The 24,029-nt window shown below is 37.5% G+C and overlaps 1 protein-coding gene across 3 annotated transcripts in view; it reads right to left on the minus strand.

Moving 5' to 3' along the window:
• Nucleotides 1-1,233: 1,233 nt before the first annotated feature.
• The window catches only part of LOC126212896 (uncharacterized), a 93,815-nt gene continuing 71,019 nt past the window's right edge, over nucleotides 1,234-24,029 (minus strand). For all 3 annotated transcript variants that reach the window (XR_007540960.1, XR_007540959.1, XM_049940416.1), the window contains 2 exons: nucleotides 8,733-8,801; nucleotides 1,234-2,393 (listed from right to left, as the gene is read on the minus strand). The gene's annotated coding sequence lies outside the window, so the exon portion shown is untranslated. The remainder of the gene's footprint in view (nucleotides 2,394-8,732; nucleotides 8,802-24,029) is intronic.

A 24,029-nucleotide genomic window follows, 5' to 3' on the forward strand; every position in this document is an offset into this window, starting at 1 on the left:
GTCTGAAGAGCACTGTATTGTGACGATGCAGACACTGTATAAACACAAACATTTTATGATATTGCAGTGCCTGTGTTGTTAAAAGTATGATGCAATGTTCCTTTGGACATACATGCATGCCCAAAAGAACAAGCACTGTGCTGACCACAGCCCACATGGAATACACAAAACATATTTGCAGTTGCAAATACGGACAACCGTCAGCTGTATAATGGAATGAAAACAACTAAAATTTGTGCCATACTGGAACTCGAACCTAGGTTTCCTGCTTTACACGAGCGGTCACTTTAACTGTTTTGGCTATCTGTTCACAACTCTTGGCCAGGCCCAAACTTCTATATGTACCCCACGTACTGGAATTTCTCTCTTTCTCTCTTTTTTTGGCAAAATTCGCATCTATTTTTGTTGAGATTCATATTTCTTTTAATGATTAGATGCACCTACCTCAAAGGTTGTCACATGAGTGAAAATAAACAAAGCCTTATTTCTTTGAAACTGACTGCTACAGAAAGGTGCTGATTGGGAACTTTGTGACAGTAATGTTTGATTTTGCAAAAACTTCCAAAACCTTTTTCTTCCAAACTAGCCCATGTTTTCTTCATTTGGCTATATTTAAGAATTTAAAAATGATTGTTCTGTTGAAAAGCCACAGCTTTTTCCTGACAGTGAGCTGAATGCGTCTCTAATTTAAGGTGTTTCTGGACATTATCTCTCTTTTCTGCACAATTCGATGATAACAAAATCTACAAACTATTAATTTCTATCTTTTGTGGGCATTCGTACGTGTGCGACCCATGCTTTACAATGCTACAGACAGAACAGACAAGGCAGTTAGCATAGAAACAGAACTGAACATATCATAATGCTATGTTAACATTAGGAGAAGAATTTTGGCACATAGTGTAACCACTACAGGCTACAGTGGCAGATGACCACAAGCATAAAAAAACTAGAATTTTGATTGCCAGAGGGAAGAAGAGTGGTGCGCAGAAACAAACCCTGCCTCCCTTTCACATGGTAACAGCCAACAGTATTGTCAAAGGGATCATCCATCTCTTCTAACGTTGTAAGGTTCGTAATCGAAATCCGTAACAGATCAGGATTAGTAGCTTCACTTATTTCAAAATCAGAAAACGATAAGCAACACGTGACACAAAATATTTGGGGGAAAGCTACAGCTCAACTGCTCGCTGATGTTAGCGGACTATTGTTAACAACTCAGTGCAGGCCTGATATCTAGCAGTATTCGATACAACCACTGCTCAAAACATACTCCTCCTAATTTGCCACTTTAGAAATGACCACATTAAACCATATTTTGAGCTTTTTTAACAAACAAATGTACACATTTCTTTGTTATAAAATACTAGGTCCCACAGCTGAGTACTACATTGTATTACACAGCACGTATCTTAAATAGATCATTCAACCGCCCACAACTGGCCTGGCATCAGATCATTTAGTGCATTGATGTGTTGTTGCATTTGTACACTTTCATTTTGCAGAAAGGTTCTTATACACATTACCTTTACAAATTGGCCTTCGCCAGAACATGCACAATACCATTAACCAAAAACTGGTTACATTTTCAATATTTTTATGCAGGAATCAAGCTATTTCAAATTATCTCTGATAAAATAGTTCATCTGGATACAATTTACTACAAAATAGCATCTAAAACGTAATTTTGCATTTTGAAGCAGAAACGTAAATTTTTCCAATCCCTATAAATTAAGTGCAAGAGTGCAGGTTGTGACGCACAGATGACGACATATGGAAGTGTTTCTTGTCATGGCTCCTGTACGGATAGCCAAAGTGGTTATGTCGACCTAACACATAAACCGGGAGATCCGGGTTTGAGTCCCAGGGATCCGGGTTTGAGTCCCAGTCCAGCACGAATTTTCTGCCATCTGATTTCTCCTGAAACTGCAGCTATTGCTGGTTGTGTCCTTTTTCCAGTAACTGAGCAACGACAGTCTTTTCATCTATTTACACATCTACAGTACTTCACTTGCCTGTCCCTGAATCACATAAACATCATCAAGTCCTCCAGCATTTAACAATAATTTTCTAGTTATGTGAAATCACTACACACAACTGTATCATTTGCAAAGAGTCCCTTAGAAATATCTACCTAATCTGTCTGTGTATACACAGTACAATTGTGGCTTATTATAATGCGTATTCTCCAGTTTGACTTTCAACTATAGTATATAAGAAATTTTATGTATATGCGTTTTCTACTACTGGTAAATGAAATACAATTAACAGTTATCTCATTACTTCAGTGTGTAACTGACAGTCAGTATTTCATGAATACTTTCACCTTCCTCTTCTTTGAGGAATATCTGGACCGGTGAGAGTGTGGCTGCTTTATCCACTTGGTCATTTATCTGCAAGTGGAAAACAAATTAGTCAATGATCTTCATAAAAAAACAACACAAGAAACTTTTATACAAATTTTAAATGAAAAATAACCAAATACAGCCCACAGAACTTGGAAACTGAAGACAGAAATGGAAATATGTGCAAACAATTTCCAATATTTCCAAAACCATCTCAACTACGAAGAACACAGAAAAGTGGTCTCGATGAGCTTGACAACCAGCCCTAACTCTGAACCGTCCATCACTGAGGAATGACAGTCATTTCAAATCTCAAAAACCACAAGGTCTCAGAGAGACCAAATTGAGCTGAACTTTGAGGAAAAAATGTCACAGACGCTCACCACAACTTTTTTGAAGAAATATGAACACATGAAAAACCCCTGATGAATGGAAGACGGCCCTCGTCCACCCACTCCATAAGAAAGTGTCCCAAGCAGATCACAACTATGGAGGAATCTCCCCCTAGACATAACATACAAGATACTCTCCACACTCTTACTATACAGAGCAAAATCCCAGTTAGACAATTAACTTGAAGTATATGAAATTGGCTTCAGGAAAGGAAGAGCCTGCCCAAAACAAACGCTAAACCTCAAAAACTTCATGACATACCAAAAATGAAGAGCAAAATGATGTGTTATGACTGTTATTGAGTTTTTAAAATCATGAAACTCAATACACCAGGAATCCCTTATATATACTAAAAGAATTAGCCCTAGATAACAAAAATATAAATCCAATCACAGAGACCCTTATCATCACATATTCCAAAGCCAAATTCATGGGAGAACACTAACCCTTTTGAAATAAAAACTGGTGTAAGCTAAGGAGATGGAATCCCCCACTGCTAGTTAAGTGCTCCCAAGAAAAACTTGTTGGACAGACGGGTACACAGAGATAGTGGAATCTGTCTAGGAGCACAAGACAAAAGGCATCAAAGCCAACTATCTAGCCTTTGCAGATGATATAACCCTACTAGCTGAAACCTGGGAAATAGCCAAAGAACAGACCCTTGAACAAAAAAAACAGGTCTCAAAACCCTCAAAAAGACCAATGTAACAACAAACATAAAAAACCCACCACTAAAATGTTGTGGCACAACAAAAAGTAGAGATAAAGAACTCAAATACCTTGCAGAATCCATCAGCTGGAATGGGCTCGAGAAAAAGGCAATGGAAATTTGAAGTAAAGTTGATCTGGTCTTCTATCTCGCAAAAAACACATACAACAAAAGGTCCCTCTCACAGCACGCAAACATAAGCACTGTAACAGTGTAGTAGTCAAACCAGAAGCCCTGTATGCAGCTGAAACACTATCACCAACCATGGCCTAGTTGAAAGACTGGAAATAGAAGAAACAAAGATATTAGAAACATTTCTTGACCCCAGATTTCACAACAATTAATCCGCACCAAAAATGAAACCCTTTACCAAACTACCGAAAAACTCTCAGACACAATTAGGACAAAAAGAATTCATTTTTATGGATACATCTTCATTCTGAACCAAAATAGATCAACTGAATAAATTATGATTACTTCTGCAGGAAAAAAATGGATTACTGAAATGGAAAAGGACTTCAAGACAACTCCAAATCACAAGAGCTATGTTCAAAAATAAAACTGAGAAAAAGAGAGAGGAGGAGAACAACACAATGGGAGGGAGTGAGGGAGGGAGAGGTTGGGGGGGGGTTAGGTTCCAAAATCAAATCCAAACGAACATCCACATCTCTGATGAAGATAGGAAAGCAAGGTCAAAAGAATGAAACAATACTGAGCTGCTAACAGAAAGGCACAAAACATTAAAAAGTGATTAATTTAACATATCGCAAAGCCGGGTAAAACAAAAATAAAAAGAAGACTCTGCTGTTATTATAATGTGTGGTTTATAAATTTCCTCAATATTGTGTTGTTGTTGATGATGTAGCCTTCAGTCCAAAGGTTGGTTTGATGCAAATCTCCATGCTAGTCCATGCTGAGCAAGCCTCTTCATCTATGCATGATACTGCAACCTACATCCATTACAACCTGCTAGCAGTAGCCAAACCTTGGTCATTATCTCCAATTATTAACCCCCCACCCACCCAGTTACTTTCCCATTACCAAACTGGTGATTGCTCAGTATGAGTATTATTAACCATACCCTTCTTTTAGTGAAACTGAGCCACAAAACTCTTTTTTCGCAAATCTGATTAGTTATTCTATCTATCCACCTGATCTACAGCATCATTCCAGAGCACCACATTTCAAACGTTTCTATTCTCTTCTTGTCTGAATTGTTTATCAACCATGTGTTATTTCAGTACCGGTCTACACACCAGACAAATACCCTCAGAAAAGACTTCCAAACACTTATACTTTTAGTTTGATGTTAACAAATTTCTCTTTTCTCAAAACGCTTTTCTTGCTACTAACAGTCTGCATTTTATATTCTCCTTCACTGACCATCATCAGCTTTTTGTTGCCCAGATAGAAAAACACATTTCATTTCCTAATCTAACTCCCTCAACATCACGATTCATCTACCTTCCACTGACCTTGTTTTACCTTCGATGGTGTTCATCTTACAGCCTCTGTTGAAGACATTACACATCCCACACCACACTGCTCTTCCAACTAATTTGTCGACTCTGAAGAAATTACAGGGTCTTTGGCAAACCTCAGTTTTTATCTCTTCTTCCTGAACTTTAATTTCATTTAAGAATTCCTCCTTGTTTACCTTTACTGCATGCTCTACGTACATATTGAAACACATCGAGGATAGGCTACAACCCTGCCTCACTCCATTACCAACCACTATCTCCCCCTCACGTCATTCAAGTCTTTGTGACTGCCGTCTGATTTCTGTAATAGTTGCAGATACCTGTTTGGTCACTATAATTTATCCCTGTTATCTACAGAATTTCTAAGAGTATATTCCAGTCAACATTGTCAAAAGCATTCTCCGAATCTGCAAATGCTATAAATCCAGGTTTCCCTTTCTTTAACCAATCTTCAAATATAAATCACAGGGTCATTTTTTCCTCACATACCGCTACATTTCTCCACAACCTGCACTTACCTTCCCTGGGATCGGTTTCTACCAATTTTTCCATTCTTCTGTAAATTATTTGTGACAATATCATGAATTATTAACCAGAACAAATTTTCACTCTGTAGCGGAGTGTATGCCATTAGGAAACTTCCTGAGTAAGGCTGTGGCTAAACAATGTCTCTGCAACACCCTTTCTTCCAGAAGTGTTAGTCCCACAGGTTTTGAATGAGAAGTTTGGAAGGTAGGAGATATACTGGCAGAGGTAAAGCTCTGAGAATGGCAAAGATCTCTGGTTTGAGCCCTGGTGCAGCGCACAGTTTTGATCTGCCAGGAAGTTTCATGAGTTATTAAACTGATAGTTTGTCTGTCTCATATATCTTGCACAGCACATGCAATAATTATATAATGGTTGGCGCTCTCAAACACATCAGTAATACTGGGCCAATGTTGTCTCAGGGTATATACGCTGACAAGGATGGGGGGGGGGGGAGGGCCGACGGACTTTTTCCCAAATTTCCCAGTTAAAAATAAACTTTCCCTGTGTTAAGTGACAATATACTTTTCCTTGGCGCTGACGAACTGACAAATCCTTTGAATTGTAAAGGTATTGTATACAAGCGTAGAACTTCCCGGTACTTCAGCAAAAAATAACTTGTTTTGGAAAAATATTTGATGCGCAGCATCATGTACAGAGCATATTTTCAAATTACAAAAGTATAAATACGAATTCCACCAATTAAAGCACGGTATCTTTCGAAGCACCGAAAACGAGATTGCGATGAGCCATTGCCACCAATCATAGCTCAAGTTACAGTACTCCCCAACCAATGACAGCAGATATTCAGAGCACAGGACTCGTGTTGTAGTCAGCTAATAGCAACATCACTGTTAAGTAGAGTGAATATGCAAATAGGAAAAGTTAATGGTTTAAATTAACATACATTCAGTATAGCTACATGAAAAGATAAGCTATCACCTACAATATACCAGTCATCGAAAGCTTTTTGCCTTTTTTTTAGGATACGATGGATCCTTTGACAAGCACTCCAACTTTTCCATAGAAAAGCCAATTACATGGAAAATTGCTCAAGATTTCACCTCAAACTGCTTTTGAAGGATAATTTTACTTTTTGCCACCGTTATTGCATAATTTGTAATCTATGACAGAAATAAAACAGATATGAAAAACTAAGCTTGTCCTTTTTTAGTGTGTTACCTTTCAAGATATATCAAACACAAATACGCTGATTGGTTGGTTGGTTGGCTGGTTAGGGGGAAGGGACCAAACAAAAAGATCATCAGTCCCATCGGATAGGTGAAGGGTGGGGAAGTCGGCCATCCCCTTTTATAAGGAACCATCCCAGCATCTGCCTGAAGCGATTTAGGGAAATCATGGGAAACCTAGCCAATGGCCTTGCTGCAGTCATAACACCGGTTCCTGTCAGGTCACCGAAGTTAAGCACTTTCGGGCTTGGCTAGTACTCGGATGGGTGACCATCTGGTCTGCCAAGCCCTGTGGGCAAGCGAGGTGCACTCAGCCCATGTGAGGCAAACTGAGGAGCTACTTGATTGACAAGCAGTGGCTCAATCTCGTAAACTGATATACGGCCGGGAGAGCGAAGTGCTGACCACGTGCCCCTCCACGTGGGCTGAGGATGGCACGGCGGCCGTTCGGTACCGTTGAGCCTTCTGAGGCCTGTTCGGAGAGTTTTTTTATGGAAAACCTAAATCAGAATGGCCAGACGCAGGCCTGAACTGTCGTCCTGCCGAATGGGAGACCAGTGTGCTAACCACTGTAAGGTGTTACTCAGTCTAATATGCTGGAAATATTTAAATAATGGCATAAATGGCTAGTCTTCTAGATTCAAAATTTTTCTACATGGCTATCCCTCAAAGAGTTAAGTTTTGAGTGACAGTCAAACGTTCTGTGATTTAAGAAATTAATCACAGATTCTCACATGCGATGTAAGTCATCTTGCATAATAGGAAATTTACTTCGTAAATCATGCTTCTCAAACCACCATCCTCAATATTTTCCCATGACCTGTTATAAAAGTAAACTTTTGTGACATCATACTCATTGAAAGCAGTTTGTTGTTACAATATATAACACAGTCTTCATCCTAAAGCCTTCAACACATTTTGCTGTTGGCAGACACTTGTGTGTGCACTTTGTTTTGTAGTAAATGGTGCACTTTCTTTGCAACTAAAATTTTATTTTGGTGTTATTCTCTCATTTATGTTTTCTTTCTGCAATATTATCCTGCTGTAGTGGGCCAAAGTAAAATTTTTGTTACGAATATCAGTTCTTACTCGTCAAAATTACAAAAATTTAACTGGAAACTAAAACAATGAAAAATTATCAGAAATCTTAAAGATTCCTGTGTTCTCCCCAGATTTCCCAGTTAGCCTGGGGTATATACACCCTGTGTCTATCCAGCAGCCTTGTTTCAACTTCAGTCTTTCACTGTAGCAGACATGATATGAAACTGCATCCATACAGCTTCTCTGCGATAGCTATAAGGAACAGAAGTAATATTTATTCCTTGAGAAAAACTTTCAATACCCAATATTGCATAAATTAGTCTTTATTGTGAACAACCGGTTTTGACAGCTGTCATCCTCTGGTCTTCAAAATAAGTTTGTTATGAAACATGTTCCACTGTTGCTTGTACCTTATGCCACACTGTCATTGCACTGCTTAAAATGCGGGACACTGTACATAATTTTGTCAAAAATAAAACCATTTACAGTTAAAAAGCATCTCATGCACACGAGCACGTTTGCATAAGTAGTGCTCGCAGAGGCTTGTTAATTCTTGAAGCACATGATATACAGCAAAATGCACATCTGTTTATGTTTGCAGAAATGTTCCACACATTGTGGATCCACACCTCAGCCGAAGTATATGGTGCAACTACAGTTTAATGTATATTTTACATTTTAAGACTTAAGGAGCCTCTGCGAGTGCTATGTATGTGAACATGCTCGTGTGCACAAGCTGCTTTTTTAACTGTAAACGGTTTTGTTTTTGAAAAACCTATGTATAATGTGCTGGGTTTTATCCATAAGCTACAAATTCAGAATGGCACATGTTTCATCACAGAAATTTCTTAAGACCAGAAAACGACAGCTCCAACTGTTGAAACCGATTGTCAACAATACAGACTAACTTATGTGATCTTTGCTAATGAAAGCTTTTTCCCCTCACAAAACACAGACTGTGTCATCCAAGTTCTCAACATGACAGAATTCAGTCAATATTCACATTACTGCAGTGCATACTCGATAGTCAATGTTTCAGAATACTTACAAACTGCACTTCTTTGACAAATGTCTGGACTGATGGAAGTGGTACAACTTCATCTCATTGGCCAGGTATCTGAAAGCGAAAAAAATGGTCACTCAATTATCTGTCCTCTTTTCTTTATTTCCTCTTTTTTTCCCTTTAAATTAGTTTTATTCGTACAGCCATCTTACAAAGGGTGTTTTTGTTCTTTTTTTTCTCTTTCTTAAAAAAAAAAAAAAATCAACATTACACAATATTATAAGGGCATTTAGATATGAAGTTACAAATTCTCTTACACAGTGTTCAATGGGTACAGTGGATAAGAATGACTGTTGTTATTGTCAAAAGTATGATCATATGGTGCATAAAGTGAAACTTGAGACTGGATTGAGGACTTTTTGGTAGGGAGAACATAGCGTATGATCTCGGATGGAGAGTCATCGTCAGATGTAAAGTAACTTCGGGTATGCCCCAGGGAAGTTTGTAGGGACCCTTGCTATATGTGTTGTACATTAATGACCTTTTAGACAATATTAATATAACAATGGAAATAATCAATTATTGATAATACAATGTAATGCCACTGGCTCTGAAAGCTTGCAAAAGTCAAATCCTTTTGTGTGTGTGTTCCCCTGCCGCCATTTGGTGAGTAGGCAATATTAATAGTAACATCAGACTTTTTGCAGATGCTGCAGTTACCTATGTTGGAGTACTGTCTGAAAGAAGCTACATAAATATTCAGTGAGATCTTGACGAGATTGCAAAGAGGTGCAAAGATTGGAAACTTGCTTTAAAGGTTCAGAAGTGTAAAATTCTGCACTTCACAAAATGAAAAAAATGTAGAATCCTACGACTATAACATCAGTGAGTTACTGTTGGGAATCAGCCAGCTCATACAAATACCTGGGTGCAACACTTTGTACGGATATGAAATGGAATAATCACAAAGGTTCAGTCACGGGTAAAGCAGATGGCAGGATCCTGGGGAAGTTAATCAGTCTACAAAGGAGATTGCTTGCAAATCACTCGTGCAACTGGTTCTAGAATATTGATCAAGTGTGTGGGGTCCGTACCAGAAAGGACTAACGAGGGATAATGAATGTGTACAGAGAAGGGCAGCACAAATGGTCACAGATTTGTTTAATCCACGGGAGTGTGTCACAGAGATAAACAAGGAGCTGAAATCGCAGACTCTTGAGGATATACATAAACTATCCCAAGAAAATCTATTAAGAATGCTTCAAGAACCAGCTATAAATGATAACTCTAGGAATATACTACAACCCGCTATGTATTGCTCACACAGGGATCGTGAGGATAAGATTAGAATAATTACTGCATGCACAGAGGCATTCAAACAGCCATTCTTCCCATGCTACTTATGTGAATGGAACAGGAAGAAACCCTAATAACTGATACAATGGGACATGCCCTCTGTCATGCACCTCACAGTGGTATGCGGAGTGTAGATGTTGATGTAGATGTCGATGACAAGTACGACACCCAGTAGTCGATTGGCAGCATTTAGTTGTTGAAATATTCTCCTTATATTGCATAGGTTTCTTCCATCTCATTTTACACTAAAAAACCTGAACTTACAGGACGGAATATTTTAGTTGCTCTGATAAAGGCACTGGCATATCTAAGGCAAGGCTTATCATTCTCATAACAAGCCAGCTGGTAACTCACCACTGCACAGTTATTTATTTATATTCAAATAATATCACATCACATCCAATACAGATTAAGCATGGAATTTACCAAGGAGACTCATTAAGTCCTTTCTGGTTCTGCCTTGCTCTGAACCCACTATCCAACATGCTAAATAATACAAATTATGGATACAATATTTCTGGAACATACCAACACAAAATCACACATTTGCTATACATGGATGATCTAAAACTACTGGCAGCACCAATCAACAACTCAACCAATTACTAAAGATAACAGAAGTATTCAGCAATGATATAAATATAGCCTTTGGAACAGACAAATGTAAGAAAAATAGCATAGTCAAGGGAAAACATACTAAACAAGAAGATCACATATTGGATAACCACAGCGACTGCATAGAAGCGATGGAAAAAACAGATGCCTATAAATATCTAGGATACAGACAAAAAATAGGAATAGATAATACAAATATTAAAGAAGAACTAAAAGAAAAATATAGACAAAGACTAACAAAAATACTGAAAACAGAATTGACAGCAAGAAACAAGACAAAAGCTATAAATACCTATGCCATACCAATATTGACCTACTCATTTGGAGTAGTGAAATGGAGTAACACAGACCTAGAAGCACTCAATACACTTACACGATCACAATGCCACAAATATAGAATACATCACATACATTCAGCAACAGAAAGATTCACATTAAGCAGAAAGGAAGGAGGAAGGGGATTTATTGACATAAAAAACCTACATTATGGACAGGTAGACAATTTAAGAAAATTCTTTATACAACGAGCAGAAACTAGCAAAATACACAAAGCAATCACTCATATAAATACATCGGCTACACCACTACAATTTTATAACCACCTCTACAACCCTTTAGATCACATAACATCAATAGATACGAAGAAAGTAAATTGGAAAAAGAAAACACTACATGGCAAGCACCCCGTATCATCTAACACAGCCACACATAGATCAAGACACATCCAGCACATGGCTAAGAAAAGGCAATATATACAGTGAGACAGAAGGATTCATGATTGCAATACAGGATCAAACAATAAACACCAGATATTACAGCAAGCATATTATTAAAGATCCCAATACCACAACAGATAAATGCAGTCTTTGCAAACAACAAATAGAAACAGTAGGTCACATCACAAGCGGATGTACAATACTAGTAAATACAGAATACCCCAGAAGACATGACAATGTAGCAAAAATAATACATCAACAACTTGCCATACAACATAAACTAATAAAACAACACGTTCCCACATACAAGTATGCACCACAAAATGTACTGGAGAATGATGAATACAAATTATACTGGAAGAGAACCATTATAACAGATAAAACAACACCACATAACAAACCTCACTTCATACTCACAAACAAAAAGAAGAAATTAACACAACTAATCGAAATATCCATACCCAATACAACAAATATACAGAAGAAAACAGGAGAAAAAATTGAAAAATACATCCAACTGGCTGGGGAAGTCAAGGACATGTGGAATCAGGACAAAGTTGACATTATACCAATTATACTATCAACTACAGGAGTCATACCACACAATATCCACCAGTACATCAACGCAATACAGCTACATCCAAACTTATATATACAACTACAGAAATCTGTAATTATTGATACCTGTTCAATTACCCGGAAGTTCCTAAATGCAATGTAACATATACCGTACAGTTAAAAGGAAGTCACGCCTGATCAAGATCCGTGTCACTTTCCATTTTTAACTAGACATGTCTGAGAAAGAAAAGAAATAATAATAATAACAATAATAATAATAGTAATTATAATGACAAGAACTTTATTCATCATCTTATGATACAAGGATAATTTTGCTTAATTCATGAGTTCGTAACAAAGGGCTTTTAAGGAACCATTTGCACTCGAGCACAGACAATATTTAATTTAGTTAACTTAGATTATATGTATCGATTTTTTAAGACAAGAGTATGCAAAATAAAGCAATTAACACCGCTCTCTTGTCACAGCCTGTAGGCATCAACACTCTCATGTCATTCGTTGTCCTAGAAGGACTTAATATTTTGTGCGGCTCCACAGTTAGCCATATTGATATTTATTAGCAGAAAAGAGGCGCAGCATTAATAAGTCGCTCTCATTTGTGAATGATCTGCCATTATTTATCTACAATTTTACGTAGGTGTAATTTATATCGTAATGTATGTGTTGAAATGAATATATGTTTATTTAATCGTATGCTTTTCTTTGTTTTAGTTGTTTTAGTCACTCCATTTTCATGATTGATGCTGTGGTCAGATATCAGACTCTGTCTACAAAAAAAAAATACATAATGAGCCCTGGCTACGTTCCGTACATCTTCGGACGTGCGAAGCTCGATAAATTCACGGCGTAAAATTTTAATCCTCAATTACTTATCCAAAACCACCTAACAAATTATTATTATTATTATTATATATTATTATTATTTTATTATATATTTTTTATTTGTTACACTGGCGACTATGTGCCAGGACTCATTATTGTATCTGTACTACAACTAATTGTTCTTTTTCATGTACATCCTGACCGGCAACAACCTATGTGATGAGAATATTGAAGAAAACGAATAAAATCTGGAGACCAATTTGGACTGGAAATGCAATCTTCGCATCAAGACGACATGTACGGTAAGACGCAGCACTCGCGCATCCACAATTGATTCCAAGCACATTTTTCATTCAAAATTATTTTTCTCAGCATTAAATTCAATATTCAGTTTTCATTCAGTAATTTTTTCCAAATTCCGCGAAATCTCATTATTCAGACGATTAACAGTCCGATCCAACAATACGCAAGTTACATTGCACAATATGGCCGACATTGTACAAGATTCAAGCAACATGGCTAGTCACCATTAACACGTATGCTACTTTCAATCTTTAAAGTCATCTCTCAATCATTCTCAGTCATTTAAACACACACATAGGCAGTACATTTTCACACTACGCGCTTAAACAATTTTTTTTTCTTGCACACAATTTATTCACGATATGGTAAAAACTCGACACCAGTACACAATGGAACAACAATCAAGTAATGCAAACATGGATACACATACACATTCAGACACAGAAATTAATGCAGACACGCAAACGCATCAAAATAATCCGCTACAGACACACATAAACGCCGAGAGGAGGAATTCAGAACCAAACCTGAGAGACCACGTCACGTCTAATGACGCGGCGGGGGCAAGCTCATTTTGCAATAAAAATTTTGCCGCTATACTGAATTCAATTTTGGAAGGCATATCCAATATTAAGCAAGACAATGACGAAAAATTCTCACAATTAATGACAGACAATGCAGCCTTCAGAAATGAGATAAAATCAGACTTCGCCACACTGACTCAAAAGGTAGATGAAATTAATACACGTCTTTCCAAACAGGTCGACGATCTTACGCAAAAATTCGAAAATTTAGAGTTACGACAATGCCAATCACATCCATGACTTGACAAAAACCTGTGAAACTATGAATTGCAAATTAGAATCAAACACGCACGCATTTAAAGGTGAATACAATAGAAACAAACGTAGCTGACTTTCACAAACAGATTCACACAACAATACAGATAGAAGCTGAACCCCATTTGTCTCGCATTAATTCACAATTTAAAGAATGGACGGCACACAAAGACGAAATTTTTGAAGAATGTATACAAAACAAATTGCCACATATTGTGCACGATTCTGTAGTGGAATACATGAACAACAATAGACAAGTAATCGTTGACGATATGCAAACAAAGACAACTCAATGCCAAGCACAACAGAATAGTACGCCCACTACACATTTTTACACACACACAAGAAAATCTCGATTCGGAAATGAACACATGTACACACACGAATTTCAACACTCAAATACACAATACACTGACACGCATAGCAACAGATACCCATCACCTGAAATACAATATAATTATTCTGATGAAGAACCATGTACACACAGGGAAGAATTCAATGATTACACGGAAAGAAACAGACGAACACGTAACAAAGAAGAAGAAAGTCTATTCAAGCACCGTAAATTCCAACCTTTTATACCAGGCAAAAACACTGTACACCCTGTCATCTTCTTAAAAGCTTTTAGGAACGCATTCCCACGTTCGTGGAGCGACCACAAACGCATTGCGTACGTTGTGGATTACATTCAAGGGAACGCTGCTGTCTGGGCTTACCATGAAAGCGACAGATGTGTAACATACGAGCAGTTTGAACGCGCCTTCTTGAATAAGTTTTGGTCACCCACTGTGCAGGAACGTATCCGAAAACAAGTCACTGAACCCGAATACTTCAATCCTAAAAACGGCAACCTGCGCAGATATTTCGAGAAGTACCTAAACATGACACACTTCCTTAATGAACCAGTGAAACCAAAAGATGTGATCCGATCACTGAAAGCAAGACTTCCTTTTAATATTAAAGAGAAATTACTGTACTTACCGGACGAGGATCCTGAATATTTTTTGGAAAAGTTAGATGCTGTTGATTTACTGTATGAAGAACAAGAACCAACACACAACTCACGCAGTAGGAATCAACATGTCTATATTGCTACATTACCAAACACGCAGCAAAATTCACAACACACAGTAAACATGCAAAACAATCACCAAAACTCACAGCTGCATACAAACAACAACTGTAACTATATACAGGGAGATAACCCGTACAAAAAACGAAGAAACGACAATTTTAATTCAAGAAGGAATAACGGAAACAACAACGGACACACAGCCAAACAGAAATACTGGCAAAGAAACAACACAGATTACACAAGAAATGGAACACCTACACCACACTTTAATCGGAACAACAACCAGTATTATGTGAGACAGTGGCAAACACAGCAACCGCCACCACAAAATCATATTCAGATGCCACAAGGGAATTTTGCGCAAACAAGTAACACAAACCAACAAGTGACTTCAGCCAACCGAAAACAGACAGGCGATTGGCAAAGACAATATCCTAATGTAAATATTATTGAGGTAGCTAATGAAACTACAACTACACTTGCCAATGACCAGACAAACCAGGTAAACTAGAACCAGTCATTACTGAGCCCCAGGTCGTGACTGAGGAACATTTGGGGGGCAACTTCAATTTAGGAACTATGTTTGAATACACACTTGCTAGTGAAACTGTGAAACAAGAAAAATTAACATTTACACAACGAGAGTTGCCTACACTATTCTTAAGATATAATGAAAGTGGAAACTTATCTGATGATCTGATAAATGACAACACACAATGTCACAATGTAAAGAAAAGATTTGTACTGTCTTCCACCTCAGGCATTGTAGGAGGTATACCTACTAACATAATTATTGATACAGGAGCTGCTGTCAGTGTGATTTCTCACAATTTTTATACTATGATTAAGAAAACTTCTAAGATACCAGAGTTCCCAGTTCAAAACTGTTTAATATTAACTGCATTAGGTAATAAGTCAAGTAGAGTTAATAAGCAGGTATTTGTGACTGTTAGTATGGGAAATGGAATCGTACAATGGCCTTTCCTAGTTGTCCAAAACCTTGCTGCCAATTGTATATTGGGTATTGATTTTCTTTGCGAGAAGGACTGTACTATAGACTTCTCCAAAGGCATTTGTTATTTTAAGTATGAAGGCAGAGACATAGTTTTGAACTTGGACACTCTACTAGTAGACCATAACAAGCACTGTTCTGGCTACAAGACAGATTATACGTGAGACTGACGTAGATTCCACACAACAACCTGTATCACACAGTGAGGTAGTGAATGATGTACTTACACAAATTAATTCTAAGTTATCAGAATGTGATGCTATTAATGAAGAGGAGAGATCCCAGCTTAAACATATTTTACTTAAGAATAAGGATGTTTTCACTAGTAAGCCAGGTAGGATCAACACATATATGTATACGATTGAAGTCAAGCCTCACCAAATCTATTACCACAAGTCATACAATGTACCTCTAGCTCTGCGACCTGCGGTTTGAGAAGATTCACAAATGATTACATGCCATACTGTGGAAAACCTAAAGCCATTCTATCAGATAACGCCAAGTATTATGCAGGATTCACCTGGAGAAAATTTCTAAGGGACAATAACATTAAGAGCATCTTTATTTCAAAGTTTCATGCATCAGCCAACCCTTGTGAGAGAATTTTTAGAGAATTAAATAGATTCATGAGAACTTATACCTCAACACAGCACACAAACTGGATACATTACCTAGCACTTTTTGAGGAAATACACAACAATTTAAATATATACAACACACCCTATACTCCCAGAGAAATCATGTTTGACACAAAGGAAACTAATGAATGGAGCAACCCACTACCAAAATTTTCTGACACCAAACCTTCACACGAGGAAAAGGTAAGGTAAGTACTCATTGCAATTACTGAACAAGCTGACATTAGAAATAAGAACTATGGTGCTAATCTGAAAAGAAGGCAAAACTTTACAATAGGCATGCAAGTTTTACTTAAGACCCACTACAAATCGTCATTACCTCTAAAACGTAATGTTAAGTGGCGTCCATTATATGAAGGTCCTTACACAATCATTGATATACCACACCCTGGAGCATATCTTCTACAAAACCCCAAGAATAAGAGAATTTTAGGTTTGTACCCTCACAAAGATTTGAAAACTTTTAGCCCTTAGCAGAGTATGCTGATACAAAAACAAGGTAAGTCACATCTGGTACTTCAAGCTGGAAGAAGAAGAAAATATAAGCTATAATCTTAAGTATTTACATTTTACAGCACCAGCAGCAGCAGCAGCAGCAGCAAGAAGATAAGACACAGGAAGAACTAACAATTTTCATGCAAAGCACAGCTACTCATTATATTTATTAATACCCTGCAGACAAGCTGACAGACTAAATAACCGGAGACAATTAATTGCTGCCCTGAACCTGATATATTAATTGGCATGATAGACACTTTATCTGCTATTCACACTCACACCACAATCCACATGAACACAACATGCACAAAAACATTCTACAGGAAATGACAAATGAGATTAATTGAGCAAGGCTATATACTTCATTTTATTTGTAAATGATACTTTGTGCATGTGCTAATTTGGAATTGATTGTGGATGTGACGTGTCGTGTCTTATTGTAATCATGACTTTTCAGGACAGATCATCTCAAGGATGTTTTCTAACCTATTATGAAAGTTTATGTTGCAGGAAACATTTAATGAGGAAGAGCACTTATTGTGTAGTACTGATGTAAAGGAAAATATACTTAAAAGGAAAACTTTATTAAAAAGGGGAAGAGACCTATAAAAGAAAATGGATTTTCTGAATGTATCACAATACACTGAACCTATAAGATAATTTTTATGTCTGACCCATATGTATTTGTAAATATCTAGTTTAATGCAATTGAAAAATGTAAAATATGTATATGTATTACCAAACAATGTAATGTAAATGTATAAGTACATGTTTCACAGAAAATTTTTATATCTATGTAAATATGTAACAGAAAACTGTACTCAAAGTGAAGTGATATTTGTTATGTTTTGTGCTCTCTGTTGTGAACGAACATTTTGTTTTCCAACGAACAATGTATGAAAAAGTTGTATGCAAATTTAAAAAAAATAAAACGGTTCACTGCACTCATGATGGGACACTATAGGTGACGTGAGTTGCAAAACCACGGTACACTTTTCGACGAAACGACGACACAATATCCAGGAGACGACATACACCTTTTGGAAGACGAAATTGGAGGTTATTGTGTAGATGTAACATGGACTGGTCAGTACGGAACCACTGACACCATGTATTCCTACCAAGACGAAACCACATTTTAACTACGTCTTCCAAAGCACGCTTCATTGCGAGATTCTAGATCTCCAGCTTATTTCTTCAAGAACTTTCGTCTCAACGTAAACAAAACGTGTGACATTTATTGTAAAGTGCAAAGACTTTAGCACAGTATAAACCTTTAGCGACAAGTGACATTCTAAAGAGAATGTGTTCACATATCTCTGAATATGCACAAAACCATTAATTGATTTTATTTATTGAATGAACATGTGTAATAACATTTTGAAGTGAAAGAGAACAATGGAGTATATGCCCTACAATTTTTGACAAAGTAACAGTACAAGTGAATACGAACTGTGAAATTTGTTACAGTCTCTCTACAGGTGTTATATAACATCGACAGCTAGTTTCGGATTAGCAGTGATAGCACTGAGCCAGTATAGTGAACTGTGATACCTGAGATCTCGGGTTCAATACCGCTGGGAACCTAATATTTTTATTTTTTCTTTTCACTTGCATTGATCTTGTATGTAAATATTATTTATGTATTTTTGTGGATGTATGACATTTTATCATATTTTAAGTATGTTGAATCTGTGAAACAAGATACGTAATAACTTATGATTCATGACATGACAAATAAAGAAAATACGTCAACAAATTGCTCAGCTGCATGTGGTACACCTTTGCTCTCGCAATTTGGGGGGGCAGTTTAAGGAACCATTTGCACTCGAGCACAGACAATATTTAATTTAGTTAACTTAGATTATATGTATCGATTTTTTAAGACAAGAGAATGCAAAATAAAGCAATTAACACCGCTCTCTTGTCACAGCCTGTAGGCATCAACACTCATGTCATTCGTTGTCCTAGAAGGACTTAATATTTTGTGCGGCTCCACAGTTAGCCATATTGATATTTATTAGCAGAAAAGAGGCGCAGCATTAATAAGTCGCTCTCATTTGTGAATGATCTGCCATTATTTATCTACAATTTTACGTAAGTGTAATTTATATCGTAATGTATGTGTTGAAATGAATATATGTTTATTTAATCGTATGCTTTTCTTTGTTTTAGTCATTCCATTTTCATGATTGATGCTGTGGTCAGATATCAGACTCTGTCTACAAAAAAAAAATACATAATGAGCCCTGGCTACGTTCCGTACATCTTCGGACGTGCGAAGCTCGATAAATTCACGGCGTAAAATTTTAATCCTCAATTACTTATCCAAACAAACAATTATTATTATTACAATTATTATTATATTTTATTTTATATTTTTTATTTGTTACAGGCTACACATATGGACACTTTTTACAACAAACTTTGATACAATAAGGCACAGGTCTAAAAGTAATTTACTTGTAGGTGAGCCTTCATTTGAAGGAAGAGAGCCTTTCACCTTAACAGCTAAGATGTGTAACAACAATATAAGGAAAATACAGATTACTAGTCACTAAAAATACAACACATTGAGTTACAGACAGGACAGACTTAATAAAAAGACACTTTAAACCAAAGCCTTCTTTGTTTTTAAAAAGGAAGACAAACCCCCCGCACACACACACAGTGAATAAATGACTGTGTATATGTGTGTTTAATTTTCTGAATAAGGCTTTGGCAGAAAGGTAATGCTTCACGTCCTTTTGTTGTGACTGTTGACAACTCAACATGTCTTCTTTATGGTGAGCAGCGATCTATCTTTTCCTCATATTGTTGTTACTCCAGCCTGAAGTTTCCACTGTTTGATTTCAACTGAGATCTAATTTATTACATTAGTTATTTAAGAAATAACTTAAAACTAATACTGGATAATAAAGCGTTTCTATTAAATGATGCTAAAAGTACATAATGAGGCCTATACGAAAATGCCTTTATTCAGTGTGAAACCGAGATACTCATCCAGTGGCTAATGTGGGTTGGCAATAAATATTCTTTGTAGTTTGGCTTTAAATTTTGCAGTGGAGAGTGATCTGACTGAACTGACAAGCATCAATCCTGCATCTAGTAGGTTTCTCTGATAAAGTGCAGTTTGGTGGCTTATAAGATGAAACTGATGTATGTTTCTGGTATTATGCTTGTTCAGGTCAGTGTTTACATTTAGACTAAGAGCTTGGGGCAACATAATTGGTTTAAAAGTACATACTGACCAGCAAGAATATTATGATCATGAACCTACTATCAATATAAACCCATCCAGGCAATAGCAGCGTCACCTGGTGAGGAATGACTGTTGGTGAGACACACACATGGTGGACTGTAGTATCAGTGAATATGCTGTCCGTGTATAGAATGGGGAAGACCCATGACCTTTCTGAATTTCACCAAGGGCAGATTGTGATGGCCTGCAGGCTCAACATAAGCATTTCAGAAACGGCACCACTAGTTGGGTGCTTAAGCAGTGCTGTGGTGAGTGTCTTCAACAGGTGGTGAAACTAACTACAGGCATCATGGGGTTGGATGACCACCCCTCAGTAGAGATGTCGGACAGTGTAGGCTGGGCAGACTGTGGCGGAATGAACATCGGAATTTAATGCTGGGCTGTGTGTGTGTGTGTGTGAACACACAGTGCACAAAACACTTCTAATGATGGGATGCGGCAGCTGACAATCCGGGCATATGCCAATCTTGACATCACGGCATTGGCAAGTGTGACTGCAATGGGCGCGAATCTGTTGTCCTCCAGGGCAACAGCTCCTCGATACCTGTACTGCAGGATCCAACAAGTTGGCTGCACCTCCATGATGCTATGGGCATCCACAGGTCCAGTGGAGCTCGTGCGAGGCACCACGATGGCCGAGGAGTGTCGTACACTGGTTGCACATGTACACTCCTTCAGGACAATCGTGCAGAGTGTAATGGTACTTGAGTTACGTAACCATTACGGCAGCTCACCTGAACCTCTCGATACCAGCAATATTCTACTGTGTTTCTGTAAAGTAGTTAACATATTTCTGAGACAACATTCAGATTCGATTTCAGTAATGTAGAGGTACTTTGATACATTGATATGTTTATGTTGCAACGATATTATTCTTATGTGTATTCTTTCTTTTGTCACTATGATCTTTGACGTACTTGTAACTCTTGATTTTTGGGCGCGTAAGCGATTATCAGTTAGTTAGAGAGTCGGACCTTGAGAAAGTCAAATCTTGGATGTCATGTTGAAAAGACGTATATTGTAGTCAGCTTATAAAATGTGAACAGTGAGGAACATGTTTTCAAGTATGTTTTGTATTGCAAAGTGATGTTTTGTGTGTTAGAGATATTGCAACAAAAGCAATAAAAAGGAAGTGTAACTTAAATTCAGAGTGCTGATTATTTTTTACATCAGCATTGTGCTAACTTTCAAAGGTTTAATCTTCAAGAATGGTTTGTGAAACACATCTATAAAACTTTTTCAATATAACAGAATAAAACCTAGGCCTCTTTGCATCCGAGCTTGGAATCACCACCACCTAGATTTTCGACAATTGAGCCACGATTTTACAATGAGACCAGCGTGGGAAATACGAAAAGATAAGTGCCTAGTTTATTCATTATTACATGAAATGACTTTATTAACTGTGCTCCAATGACACCTGCCACATAATAACTTTGTTGTTGCCCGAAAATGCAGTATTTAGCAGCGTGAGCAACACCACAATCATTATCAAATTTTGACCTTTGTTGTGGTAGGGTTGTTAGAAGAGCCATATTTCAACAAGATAATGTGCCATGTTACAACACCAGGAGTGAGATGGCGTGGTTCAGGGAACACAGTGGTGAGTTCCAATTGGTATGCTGGCTCCCTAAATAGCCAAACCTGAACTCGATTGAACACATCTGGGAAGTGATTGGAAGTGGCATCAGAGCTCATTGCACTTCTCCCCAGAATTTACAGGTATTAGGTGACCTGTGTGTCCATATGGGTTGTCAGCTCCCTTCACAGACCTACCAATGCCGCACTGCTTCCGTGCCGTGATGCGTCACTGCTGTTATCCGTGCCCGAGCTGATCGTACAGGGTATTGGGTAGGTGGCTATAACTTTCTGGCTGATCAGTGAACAAATTTATAACAGTTAATATCCCAACTTTAGGGAATTGAACACAGCACGAGTCTCTTAGTTCTGCACCACAAATTATTCTTACAGCCTTCTACCCCAACTTTAAAAGCTTATGAAGATTTGCTCGCGTTTGGCATCCCATACTTCTAATCCATACTTTATACTAGAGTACATTGACATATGATAAGCAAACAATACGTGGGTATTGCTTCGGTATTTGCTCTACATATTTATCGCAAATACATTTTAAGCCAGTTTACTTCCCAGTGAGTGGACATATGTATCCCAGTGTTGTTACTCCCATGATTTTGATATATATTGCTTTGATGGCAATATCAGTTCCACAGCACAGCTGAATTTCAAAATATGTCTTGTGGGATTAAAATCCATTACTGCTGTTATCTTGTGTTGACAATGAAAGTACTTTCATTTAAATACTGAACTATATAATTTGTAATACAGTTTCATAGTGATCTTTATGCCTGCACACAATGGATGTAGCATCAGTATACAGAAGTAGTTTTGAATTTGGGGAGCAGTATTTTGTCATTTACATAAAAAAAAAAAATCAACAAACGAAGGCAGCAAAGTACAAAGTCGAGGGTACCCTGTGTTACATATCAGTGCACACAGATCTGTGTGTGCCACTCATCATTCTTAAGAGTGAAAACTGATTTTTTGTGAGATCAGATTTTCTAAGACTAAAAAGAAGATATAAGATGTAGACTGGCAATGGCAAGGAAAGCGTTTCTGAAGAAGAGAAATTTTTTAACATCCAGTATAGATTTAAATGTCAGGAAGTCGTTTCTGAAAGTATTTGTATGGAGTGTAGCCATGTATGGAAGTGAAATGTGAACAGTAAATAGTTTGGACAAGAAGAGATAGAAGCTTTCAAAATGTGGTGCTACAGAAGAATGCTGAAGATTAGGTGGGTAGATCACATAACTAATGAGGAGGTATCAAATAGAATTGGAGAGAAGAGAAATTTGTGGCACAACTTGACTAGGAGAAGGGATCAGTTGGTGGGGCATATTCTGAATCATCAAGGGATCATCAGTTTAGTATTGGAGGGCAGCATGGAGTGTAAGAATTGTAGAGGGAGACCAAGAGATGAATACACTAAGCAGATTCAGAAGGATGTAGGTTGCAGTAGGTACTGGGAGATGAAGAAGCTTGCACAGGATAGAGTAGCATGGAGAGCTGCATCAAACCAGTCTCAGGACTGAAGACCTCAACAACAACAACAACAACAACAACAAGACTGAACAATTATCAGCATAATTACCCAGCAATTTTCCCCGAGTGTTTACTATCTCTCTCTATAAGCAACTGATGGAGATTAGCTAAAACAATATCTGTACTTGCAGATGGAGGTCTGTCTATATCCAAAATTGAGTGTCCTTTCATAACTACAGTTAATTGCAGAAAGTTCAGTGTCACCTTCAACACTTAAAGAACTTACATCTTTGGGGCCCTAATTTTTGCCACTTTTGCAACATCACCTTAAGGCTTGATCTCCCTGCTAAATGATGAGCAGAAATGCTTTGTTAATGGGTGCATAATAAGGTTCTTTTTTGGCATACCTGTGCTCTGTAATACCTGAAACATCTGGCTTATTAACACATGCTATGATGTCCAAATCTTTGTGCTTACTTCCTCAGCTTGTAAAGTTTTGGAGGATAATCTTGAAACTGTATTTGGATTGGTGGATCATATCTGCAGATTTAATTCCAACTTGTGTGT

The sequence above is a fragment of the Schistocerca nitens genome, chromosome 11 (assembly GCF_023898315.1).
Source record: "Schistocerca nitens isolate TAMUIC-IGC-003100 chromosome 11, iqSchNite1.1, whole genome shotgun sequence".
NCBI lineage: Eukaryota > Metazoa > Arthropoda > Insecta > Orthoptera > Acrididae > Schistocerca > Schistocerca nitens.